The sequence below is a fragment of the Anolis sagrei genome, chromosome Y (assembly GCF_037176765.1).
Source record: "Anolis sagrei isolate rAnoSag1 chromosome Y, rAnoSag1.mat, whole genome shotgun sequence".
In the NCBI taxonomy this organism is placed as follows: Eukaryota; Metazoa; Chordata; class Lepidosauria; order Squamata; family Dactyloidae; genus Anolis; species Anolis sagrei.
The window spans coordinates 17,138,001-17,150,491 of record NC_090035.1 but is presented as its reverse complement, the minus strand read 5'-3'; positions in this window follow the sequence as shown (position 1 = coordinate 17,150,491).

The window sequence follows — 12,491 nt, the reverse complement described above, 5'->3', positions numbered from 1 at the left end:
GATAGAAATAATATATTAGAATATTCACAAATTGGTTAAAAAACACATTTTGGTGTTCAAAATTCTGACAAGGAGCATTCCTAGACTAATACTAAATATTGCAGCTGGGACTTACTCTATACCAGGTATGAGCAAACTTGGGCCTTCCAGGTGGTTTGGACTTTAGCTCTCACAATTCCTAACAGCCTCAGCCCCCTTCCTTTTCCACTTAAGCTGCTGAGGGGAAAAAAGGAAAGGGCCTGAGGCTGTTAGGAATTGTGGGAGTTGAAGTCCAAAATACCTGAAGGGCCCAAGTTTGCCCATGCTGCTCTACACCATAGTTTCATGTGATTGCTTTATCAGTCAAACAGCATATTCTGCACTCACAAAAAAATCATGTTTCTATGTAGAAATAATACTTCTGGTGCAGAAAATACTACCAAGAAATGTACTTCTGTCTCTACTGAGATAAGGGCCTCAGAATGCATTCTGAGGATGGTGAAGAACCCAAACCAGACCATATTGCACTTTTGATTTTCTTTTCCCCCGTCCATTTCCCCAAAGATAAAATAAAATCATTCACGATGCATTGGCATGCTGTACATTATTTATTGGAGAAGCCAGGATATGCATTCCATTATGCATTTAAAATGGTTAATTATGTGCGTACGAGAGGAGACTTCAGAACTTTCCTGACTTATGCCATAAATCAGTATTTAGGTGCCTTTCTTTCCCTCTAAAAAGTTCTGAGTCATTTCACTTGAACTGGTAGTAAGAGTTCATAACTTTTTATTACGGCAATATTAATTATTCTCCAGAAACACTCTTGTCTCTCGTAGAGTTATGTATATGAGATATACACTGTGAATATTAAAGCTGATAATGCTCAGAGGAAAGATGGGACGTGTGGAGAGAAAATGCAATTTTCAGATGCTTGATGCCTTATGGTTGTTTGATGGAGAAGGACAGAGGAGAGAACACTGCGGGAGCCAGGTTGGGTGGCTTCTATCTTTGGGGGACATTGAATTCATTCACCCCAGATTTCAGTCCAAAGTTTGAAGAAACTATTCAAGGTTTGGAATCCGATCCCCCCTTTGTCAAATCTATAAGGTTTGGACTAAAACTCAGAGAGGATTTATTACCCAGTACACGGAAGACACAAACTTTGGAGGGGTCACACACCCTCAGTCCCAGAAAACCCTGTGATAAATTAACCTTTAATTTATTTATTTACTTATTTAACTTGTATACGGCTACTCCTAATTTGGCTCGGAGCTGTTTACAGAAGCAGATTAAAACAATACAATTAGCTTTAAAAGTAACAATAACAAAACAAATAGCTTGAAGGTGCACAACATCAAACTATCATACAAGCCTAGTCCTTGTTCATATGCTATATATTTTCCTTTCTTTCTCTTTTCATAGCCCCCAGTGGCGCAATGGGTTAAACCCTTGTGCCAGCAGGGCTGCTGACTGAAAGGTTGGCGGTTCAAACCCAAAGAGCGGGGTGAGCTCCCATCTGTTGAGCTCTAGCTTCCTATGCGGAGACATGAGAGAAGCCTCCCACCTGATGGTAAAGCATCAAACATCCAGGCATCCCCTGGGCAACATCCTTGCAGACAGCCAATTCTCTCACACCAGAAGTGACTTGCAGTTTCTCAAGTTGCTCCTGACATGAAAAAAAAGAAGCTCATATACACCTGTGGGGGCGCTCGTTTTCGGGGTTCCCCTGCCTCTCCTGTTGCTTCAGACCACTTTTTCATCAGCCCACTTTGGTTGGGATTCAATGTTTACTTTTAAGCTCTTTTTTGTATTTATATTTGAATAATTGTATGTTTACTTTTAAGCGTTTTTATTGTATTTCTATTTGAATTACTTAAGCTTGTTATTGTATTTATATTCAAATTATTATCTCATGTTTACTATTGTATGTTTCAATTGATACGTTAATTGTTTAAATTCATATGTTATGTTTATTATCATATGTGTAATGTGGCATTGTATTATTTGTTATCACCTTTGTTTATTGATGTGCTGTGGACTTGGCCTCATGTAAGCTGCACCAAGTCCCTTGGGGAGATGGTAGCGAGGTACAAATAAATTATTATTATTATTATTATTATTATTATTATTATTATTATTATTGTATGCCATGGATTGTAAGCCACCCTGAGTCCCCCAGTGGGGTGAGAAGGGTGGGGTATAAATGTAGAATAATAATAATAATAATAATAATAATAATAATAATAATATACACTTGGGCTGGATCTGCACTGCCAAAGAATCTGGTTTCAGAATGGAGAGTAACTTCAATAAACTATGGCAGTGTAGATGATGATGATCATAGAATCAAAGAGTTGGAAGACACCTCATGGGCCATCCAGTCCAACCCCCTGCCAAGAAGCAGGAATATTGCATTCAAAGCACCCCTGACAGATGGCTATCCAGCCTCTGTTTAAAAGCTTCCAAAGAAGCAGCCTCCACCACACTCCGGGGCAGAGAGTTCCACTGCTGAACGGCTCTCACAGTCAGGAAGTTCTTCCTCATGTTCAGATGGAATCTCCTTTCTTGTAGTTTGAAGCCATTGTTCCGTGTCCTAGTCTCTAGAGCTGCAGAAAACAAGCTTGCTCCCCCCTCCCTGTGGCTTCCTCTCACATATTTATACATGGCTATCATATCTCCTCTCAGCCTTCTCTTCTTCACGCTAAATATGCCCAGCTCTTTAAGCCACTCCTCATAGGGCTTGTTCTCCAGCCCACTGATCATCTTAGTTGCTTTCCTCTGGACACATTCCAGCTTGTCAATATCTCTTTTCAATTGCGGTGGCCAGAATTGGACACAATATTCCAGGTGTGGTCTAACCAAGGCGGAATAGAGGGGTAGCATTACTTCCCTAGGTCTAGACACTATGCTCCTATTGATGCAGGCCAAAATCCCATTGACTTTTTTTGCCGCCACATCACATTGTTAGCTCATGTTTAACTTGTTGTCCATGAGGACTCCAAGATCTTTTTCACACGTACTGCTCTCAAGCCAGGCATTGTCCCCCATTCTGTATCTTTGCATTTTGTTTTTTCTGCCTAAGTGGAGTATCTTGCATTTGTCCCCGTTGAACTTCATTTTGTTGGTTTTGGCCCATCTCTCTAATCTGTCAAGATCGTTTTGAATCCTGCTTCTGTCTTCTGGAGTATTGGCTATCCCTCCCAATTTGGTGTCATCTGCAAACTCGATGGTCATGCCTTCTAACCCTTCATCTAAGTCATTAATAAAGATGTTGAAGAGAACTGGGCCCAGGACGGAACCCTGCAGCACTCAGCTCATCACTTCTTTCCAGGATGAAGAGAAAAGAAGTGACGATGATGATGACGATGATGATGATTATTATTGTTATTCATACCCTGCTTTATCTCCCCAAAAGGGACTCAAAGTGGAGTAGATCCAGTTCTACTCGGTGCTTGGAGTCTGGCCCAGTAAGCTTTGTGGATGAGGAGGTATTTGATCCAGAATTCCCCTAGATCCATGCCGGCATGCTGACTACTATGGCTCAGTGGCTCTAAATGGGAGGAGAATCTGTCATTGCCAGCAACTGAAACTCTTAATTAAAATTCTTCGTTCCTTTTTTTCTGTGGAGTTGGAAAACATTTCTGCTTTATTCCCACTGACTGAACATCCTTCTCTGGAGCCCTCAGCAACACTCCCAACTCCACCGCGGAGTCAATAAGCTCCCTCTATGAGTAAGTCTTGCGACGAGAGTGCCACCAGCCATTATTTAATCTTTGCAACCATGAGCTAGTTCAGGACCACAGTGGTCTAATTAAAAAGTCTTTTAATATATCATTGATTTCTCAATATGCCAGCAAAGGTCTACTCCACGCTCGGTATTAGTTTGAAACTGCTTTCGCCCCTAGCCAGGCTTTATAAGCAATCATTAAAAAACAGAAGAAATGATAATTAGAGGGAGATTGGAAGAGGGAGCTACATGAAACCCATCGAGTTTGGCAGGGAGACGTGTGATCTAGCGATATTCGCCTCTGAAGTAACCTGTGTGTGAGTTTCAAGGGGACGAGAGAAATTGAAACCATTTCCTCATATTATTCGTGTGCATCCTAATATAAAATATGAATTAAGACATTTATAATACTATGTATGTCTTACGTAGACCCAAGTCTATCATTGTTCCTAACATTTTAAAACATTAAAGTAAAAGTATTTGAAAAAGACTAAGACTACACAAAAAATGTAAAGTGGTCTCCAAATAAGAATTCATAGAACTGGAAGTTACCACAATGGCCATCTAGTCCAACCCCCTTCAGCCATACACACAATGATATCATTTCCAAGGCTGTTTGGTGTGGAATGGACACATATTTGTTTTTGTCCTAAGGAGGCTGAAGATGTTCAGCTATAGTGTTCTAGCAGATATACTCATGTATAAGCAGCTCTCACATATATGACCATTTCAGCTACCTAGGCAGCCATGTCTCCACAAAATTTGACATTGAGGCCGAAATACAACACCATCTGAGCTCTGTGAGCACAGCATTTTTTCAAATGTAGCAGAGTGTTCGAGGATCAGGACATTCGATGGTTGACCAAAATGTTTGTTTATAAAAGTATTGTCCTTCCAACTCTGTTGTTTGCCTACAAAACATGGACTATCTACCATCGTCAACTTCTGGAAAGATCCCACCAGCATTGACTTTGAAAAATCCTGCAAATCTCTTGAGAAAATAACAGATGGCAAAGGGCAGCATTCTGGAAGAAGAAGCAAAGACCATCAGCATCAAAGCAATGTTCTTCCACCATCCACTTTGCTGGACCGAATGTCCCATTATCTGAATATCAGATCACTATCTCCCAAAGAAGTTACTTTACTCTCAGCTTAAGAACAAAGGACAGAATGTCGATAGACAGCAAAAGAGATGTAAAGATGGGCTTAAAGCTTACCTGGAAAAAAAATGTGGAATAAACACAGAGAACTGGGAAGCCTTGGCCCTAGAGCATTTTAGCTGGAGGTCAGCTGTTACCAATAGTGCTATGGATTTTGAAGAAGCACAAATAGAGGGCAAAGGGGAGAAATGTGGCAAGAGAGAGAAGGAGCATCAAGCAAACCTTTGGGACCACCTTTCAAATTGGAAAACTATGTCCTCATTGTGAAAGACCATGTGGATCCACATAGATCTCCGCAGTCACTTACAGACCCACTACAAAGACTCCACCCTTGGAAGACAATCAGACTCATCCATGAGTGATAACCTATAGATAGACTGATCTTGCATGTGAGTCAAAGACAGGTTTGGGATGAAAACTATGGATTTTTATATGTTCTGTGGATAAGTTGAGGCTCCTTCTTGGGAGAGGAGAAAGCACCAATGCCAACTCAGGGGAACAGCTGTCTCTTGAACCTATTGCTGTTTCCCCAGCCAGGTATTCTAAAAAGGCCAGAAGGGGTACCATAGCCGAAAGCATAGTAAGGACCATGGCTTCTTTTAAGTTCTTCCAGGATGGACCAAACTCTTGCCTTTCATTGTTTTACTCAGGCCCCATTGACATTGCCATATAATGCAGTCTCAGAATGCAGATTAACTCCATGGAACTCAGTTATATGAGTCTACATTGCTATATAATCCAGTTACAGCCTCAGAGAAGGGAAAGGCATGGTTGCTTTTTTGCTAAGGTACAGTACTCACATTGACCCATGGATAACTTGACCCAGGATTTTGGGGGTCACTTTTTGACTGCTTTTTCTAAAAGTACACATGAGTATATATAGTATATTCTGGCTACTAATACTACTTCAGGCAGTAGGTGTGTGTGTTTTCCCCTACCATTTTCCTCATTCTTCCTGACAAAGGTTTATGAGCGGATGTCACATTTCAGTGATCACCGAAGTAAAAGAAATCCATGCTTCCTTGACATATACACACCTTTTCAAGGCAGAGTTTCAGATTAAGTGTGTAATACACAACACGGCTGAGAGGCAGTGGCACATGTAATGCTAGAAAGACTTGCTTCCCCCTCTTTCCTTTACAAAGATAGCAGAAGCAGCCAACTCTTCATTTCAAGCTGCAGAAAAAGCTAAATCATTAACTATAATGCATGGCTATGTGGGCTAATATATCATCCCCCCACCTGAGAATCCACAGGTGTTCACCTAGCTCTCCAAATTATAAATAAATCTATGTCTAGGAATGTGTCTTGATGAAAACTGTGGTTGCCGAGTCCCACACAGCAGGAACACCTTTCTGCAGTGTTAAAATATTGTCAGAAAGCAGAAACACAGAGTTAGTGGATGATGTTAACAGGCTGCTTGCTGTTCTGTGACATCAGATGGGTATGTTGAAGACATTTCTCCCTCCCTAAATTAAGATTAATAAACTAAAGGCACTTGCAACCTACAGGCTAGCATCTCTGACATACTATGCATTCTGCAGAGCAATGAAGCACACAAGTTTTGCCTTTAAATGCAATGTAGAGCCAACGGAAATCTCCAGAAATCCATTCCTGGATTCTTGGACTGGCTTTCTTGCCCCATTAAGAGAAGGAATGGCACAAGGTGGATGAATGGAGCCAGAGAGAGGCAATCAAAGTAGTCAGTCTGGTGTCCAGGAATCCCTACGAGAAAGTGGACATCTTGTTTATCCTAGAATAATACTGTGACCAGTTCTGGATACCAACATTCAGAAAAGATATGGACAAGGTGGAAAGCATCCAGAGGATGGCGACCAAAATGGTCAAAGGTCTGGAAACCATGCATTTCTGTGAGGAATGGGGATGTTTGTTTGGAGAAGTCACAAGGGGGTGGGTGAATGTTAGCTTTATTTAAATATTTGGTAAGATGTCATGTAGGAGATAAAGTCAGTTTATTTCCAGAGACTAGAGAACAGAGTAATACATTCAAACTACCTGAAAAGAGATTCCACCTAAATGTTAAAAAGAACTTCCTTGTGGCAAGATCTGTTTGTCAGAAATACTCTGTTGTCCAGGAATGAGGCAGAGCCTCCTTCTCTGAACTAATTTTGGATGGTCATGTCAGGAGGGGTTTGATGGTGTATTCCCATATGGCAGAAGGGAGTTGAATTGGATGGCCTGTTATATACAATGGCATAGTATTCCTTGGGTGTGTAAGTCCCATTATATTCATGTATTTATTTACAGTACTTTTATTCCACCGTTCTTACCCCAAAGGGGACTCAGGGTGGATCACAGAACACAAATACAGCAAACATTTGGTGCCGATTATACAATGACAAGACAGACAACAGAATGAGGTATATTTATGCTTTTTCCCCATAATTTGGCATCTTTTTGGAGGCTGTGCTCGGTCACAGCCAAAGGAGGGTGCTGTCACTCCATTTCCTTGCTAAAGAGCCTTCTTTGTTCATAAACTTTCCTCTAAAGAGCCATGCCTAAAATACCTCCCTGCTTAATATGGTTACTATTAATCTACTCAAATTGCTGTTTTCAATCCACTAGGTGGGTGGGGGAGCTGGGCTGAAGGTCAGGAGCTCACCCTGACCTGGCTTCAAACTGTCAACCTTTTGGTTGGCAAGACGTACTGCAGCTGGTGATTAACCTGCTGTCCTAAAGCCAGCTGTTACATACAATGGAATAGCAATCCATGGATGTGCAAGTTCCATTATATAATATGGCTTAGTAAAATGACATCCCATATATAATTTGAGGGGCGGGTTGAATATTTTCAAAATGTAGAGGGTTGAATCAGTGGATATGGAGGACCAACTGTTATTATTTTCCCCAAAGATACTCATTGGCTTTGTCTCATTTTGGAGTTAATAAGTGTCCCAATGGTTAACCCAGGGTGTCTTGATCTATCTAGAAGAAGAAGAAGCAATTTGCCAAGCCTTCTTCTTCTCCCTGGTCTTATTTTCAAAATAGTTGCAGAACAAGCTGCATACCTGGCCTGAATATAAAAGAAAGTAATATTCAGTAGGCTTGGGTATTAGAAATTCTTTTCTGGATAGGGTACTGGAAACATTAAAATGTACATATGCCATCATCGGTGGTCAAAAGGGAACCAGATCTAGGATCTGACTGTGTGTTTTGCCAATTAAAAATTCCAACTGTAATGAGCAAAGTATTTTAAAATAATAATTACACGAATTCCAATTAAGTGTTACACAGTAATTACAACAAGTGCGATTAGCAAATTTGAAATGCTGCTTCAGTCTAAATTACTATCATGGAACAGAGCAATGAGCAGGTGCATTCAGCCCTCAACAGGTGGAGCGGCAATTACAGGTGCTTACATATTTGATGGAGGAAGAAAAGGAAATAAACAGGGTCCATTATTCTGGATGCTAATGGCTGTCTCAGAGCAAGTTTGGTACTTTGTCAAGCCTGAAATGTGTCCTTGCATAGCAGACAGAGAGGTACCAATTTCTGGAAACAAAAGATCTCTTGACAGCGACTGCAGCTCGAGGAAGCAATAGAGTTTGCCGGCACAAACCCAACATCACTCAAAAAGTTTGAGGCATTTTCGGTGAAATTTCAGGCAGCTCAGAAATATGCCTTTCTACTTTTGCTGTAGGCTTTTCTTCTGCTTCAGTTCCACTGGAGCATATCATTCTAGAGTGCATCTACACCAGGCATGGGCAAACTTGGGCCCTCCAAGTTAAGTGGCTGAGGGGGGGGGGAGGAAAGGGTCTGAGGCTCTTAAGAATTGAAGTCCAAAACACATGGAAGGCCCAGGTTTGCCCATGCCTGATCTACACTGTGGAATTAATGGACTTTGACACTGCTTTAATTGCCATGGTGCAATGCTATGGAATCCTGGAGGTTGTAGCTTGGTGAGGCACCAGCACTTTTTGGCACAGACACCTAACTTTGCAAAACCCCATCTCCCATGATTCCCTAGCATCAGGCATGTAGCCGGGGGGGGGGGGGTCGGGGGCTTCAGCGCCCCCCCCCCCCAAATTTTCATGGTGGTTTGCGAAAAGGCCTTAATGGTGCATTATTTAAACTGTTATGTTTATTCATATCATGATCTGATCACCATACTCAATATATCCCATATGCATGGGGGTATTGGGGTAATGATACAAAAGGTTTGCTAGGCTAGACCCTCTTTCACTAAGACTCAGCCCCCCCTCCGAAACTCACCCCCCCTCCCCGAAACGAAATCCTGGCTACGGGCCTGCCTAGCATTGGACCATAGCAGTGAAAGAACATTAATTCCACAGTGAAGATGCACCCCTAGTTTCCAGCGATTCCCTAGAGAACTGGCTCTCCCATTTATACCAGTGAGTCCAAGTATGCAAGACCAACATAAAATAAGATCTGCCTATACCACTGACCAACACACATTTGGTGCCTCCAATGTTGTCCCTGCTTCTGGGTATTTTTGACCTCTTGATTCCAAAAATAGCACTAGTTTTCCCCTATCGGCTCTAGTTTTTGAGATACAGAACATATGCCATCTATCAGTCGCCATCTGCGTACCCTAAGAAAAACATCATAACCCTATCTAAGGCCTCATCTACCCTGCCATATAATCCAGTTTCTGAATCCAGATTGTCCTCTTTGAACTGGATTATATAGCAGTGTAGATCCAGACTAAGAAACAACAGCTAATGTATCTATCCCAGTGGTTCCCAGCCTGTGGCCTGTGGATTACCAGTGGTCCCCAAGAACTAAAATATGGTCCGCGGCCTCACCGTTACCACACTGTTGCAATGAGAGCAACTGATCATGTGAAACCCTCTTATAGTGCCAAAGCAACAGGGATGTTAGGAGGGGAAAGGCTGACTATTAGGCCTGGGTAACAACGCAAAAATTTGTTTCTAAAATCGATTTGTATTTGGGGTTTTTTTTTTGTTTCGATATTTAAAATAATTACAAAATTTTCCTTTTAAAAAGTTCGATATTTACGAAATTTCCTAAATAGTAAAAAATTAACGAATCGATTTCCGAAACAATAACGAATCGATTCGTTAATGGCGGACGCGACCGCGAAATACGCTAAAAAACCTCCAAAAACTTCTGAAGCTTCCCTCTCCCTCTGTTCTTGACTGTTGGTGTGATATTATAATTTTTTTTCACTAATTAAACCATAAAACTGGCCCAGACATGCGGAAATAATAACGAAACGACCTCAGAACAATAACGAAACGAATACAACAACGAAATACGAAGCATTTACAAAACGTGTTTAAAAATTCGTTTTTTTTAATGATTGCTCCAGAATGGTTCGTTATCGTTTTGTAATTGGAAAAATTAACGAATTATTAACGAATTACGAATTAACGAAACGAAACCGCCCAGGCCTACTGACTATCCATGAAAGGCATGACAACAAGCCTCCTGACTGCTGTTTCACCTCCTCATCTCTCCCCCTGAGTGGAGCCGTTCCATGTGGTGCCTGGGTGTCTTCATTTTTAGGTTGTTCCTCGGATTATTTGGAGTGCTGATTTGGAAAATTGCATTGGATAGACCACATCATCTCTAGATTATGAAATATGGTTGTTTCTGGGTGTGCAGATGGTGACTACAGGATAGCATATGTTCTGCATCAGAAACTAGAGCTGATGTGGTCTATCCAATGAAGTTTTCTGAATCAGCACCCCAAATAACCGAACTAAATCCAAAGTTGATTAAAAACTGATTCATAATCCTTTTGGTATTAATGTTGGAGAGTGGTCCTGGTCAAAGTGGTCCCTGGTAAAAAACAAAAAGTTTGGGAACCAGTGGTCTATCCAATGCAATTTTCTGAATCTGTGCCCCAAATCACCCCAGGAACAGGCTCAAAAATCAAGATTGTGTATTAGTTCAAACAATTCAAAAGAACTTTAAAACACTGAAAGTAATTTAGGACCTAAAGCCATGTCCTGATCTGGTGCCAAAAAGAAACCAAAGTTGGTACCAGCTAGACCAGGGGTCCTCAAACTTTTTAAACAGAGGGCCAGATCACAGTCCCTCAAACTGTTGGAGGGCCAGATTATAATTTGAAAAAAACATGAATGAATTCCTATGCACACTGCATATATCTTATTTGTAATGCAAAAACCCCTTAAAAACAATACAATAATTAAAATGAAGAACAATTTTAACAACTATAAACTTAATAGTATTTCAATGGGAAGTGTGGGCCTGCTTTTGGCTGATGAGATAGGATTGTTGTTGTTGTTGTGTACTTTCAAGTCGTTACAGACTTAGGTTGACCCTGATCAAGGGCCGGGTAAATGACCTTGGAGGGCTGCATCCGGCTCCTGAGCCTTAGTTTGAGGACCCCTGAGCTAGACCTTCAAGGGGACAGCATTTACAAAGATGGGTGCCACTGCAAAGAAGCCCCTCTCTCATGTCATAGAATCATAGAGTTGGAAGAGACCTCATGGGCCATCCAGTCCAACCCCCTGCCTAGAAGCAGGAATATTGCATTCAAAGCACCCCTGACAGATGGCCATCCAGCCTCTGTTTAAAAGCTTCCAAAGAAGGAGCCTCCACCACACTCCGGGGCAGAGAGTTCCACTGCTGAATGGCTCTCACAGTCAGGAAGATCTTCTTAATGTTCAGATGTCCTTCCCCAACTTATTGAACTCCCCCTCAGCCACTCTGGCCCAGCCCAGTTTTATTGTGTTTAGTGTATTGTGCCTGTTGTTTATTTTGCTTTATTCTGTTTTTAATTGTTTGATTTGCTTAGATTGTATTGTTGTGTTGTGTGTTGAGGCCTCGGCCTGTGTAAGCCGCATCGAATCCTTCGGGAGATGCTAGCAGGGTACAAATAAAGTTTAATAATAATAATAATAATAATTTGTGGGAATGGTTGTCCTTTAAGTCCTCAGGTAGATGTATAAGGAAAGTAGTAGTTTAATAATGCTTCCATCACATATCTTTTGCATGCAGAATAAATAAAGGTGGTCTAAAATGCACTAATATAAAACAATATCAAGGTACTAAATAGAATCATAGAATAGTAAAGTTGGAAGAGACCACTTGGGCCACCAAGTCCAAACCCTGCCATACAGGAAAAGCACAATAAAAAATATTAAACAAATGGCATTTATATCTTCACATTAAAAGATATAAATAAAATAAATAAAAACCACACATTAATTATAAACAGATAGAGGAAGAAGAGTGCCTTCCATTATTGCAATCGCAAATCATTTGTGACCTTGAGCATTACCACCAGGAGTTTGAATTCAAACCAGACACCAGACAGATAGATGAATGACATAGATTGAAATCCTTAATTGTATCCTTCCTGATATTCCCTGCCTATCCTTTATTGTATTGCAGCCTCAGTGGTGGATTTTCTTTTTAAAAACATTCACAAGTGGAGCTGACAGCCCTGTACCTTTCAGGTGAATCTTCTCAACTTCAGGTTATTTGAGATACCGCTCTATGAATAAGGAGGTATGCCTAAACGTTACTACAAAAAATATTTCTTCTGTGGAATGAGCTGCAAAGCAACTGGGCTTTTCTTGCAAACATTTTGCAGATAACTGATCCCATGTTCTCTTTTGTTGCTAAGGGCCCGGGGCTATCAGGTT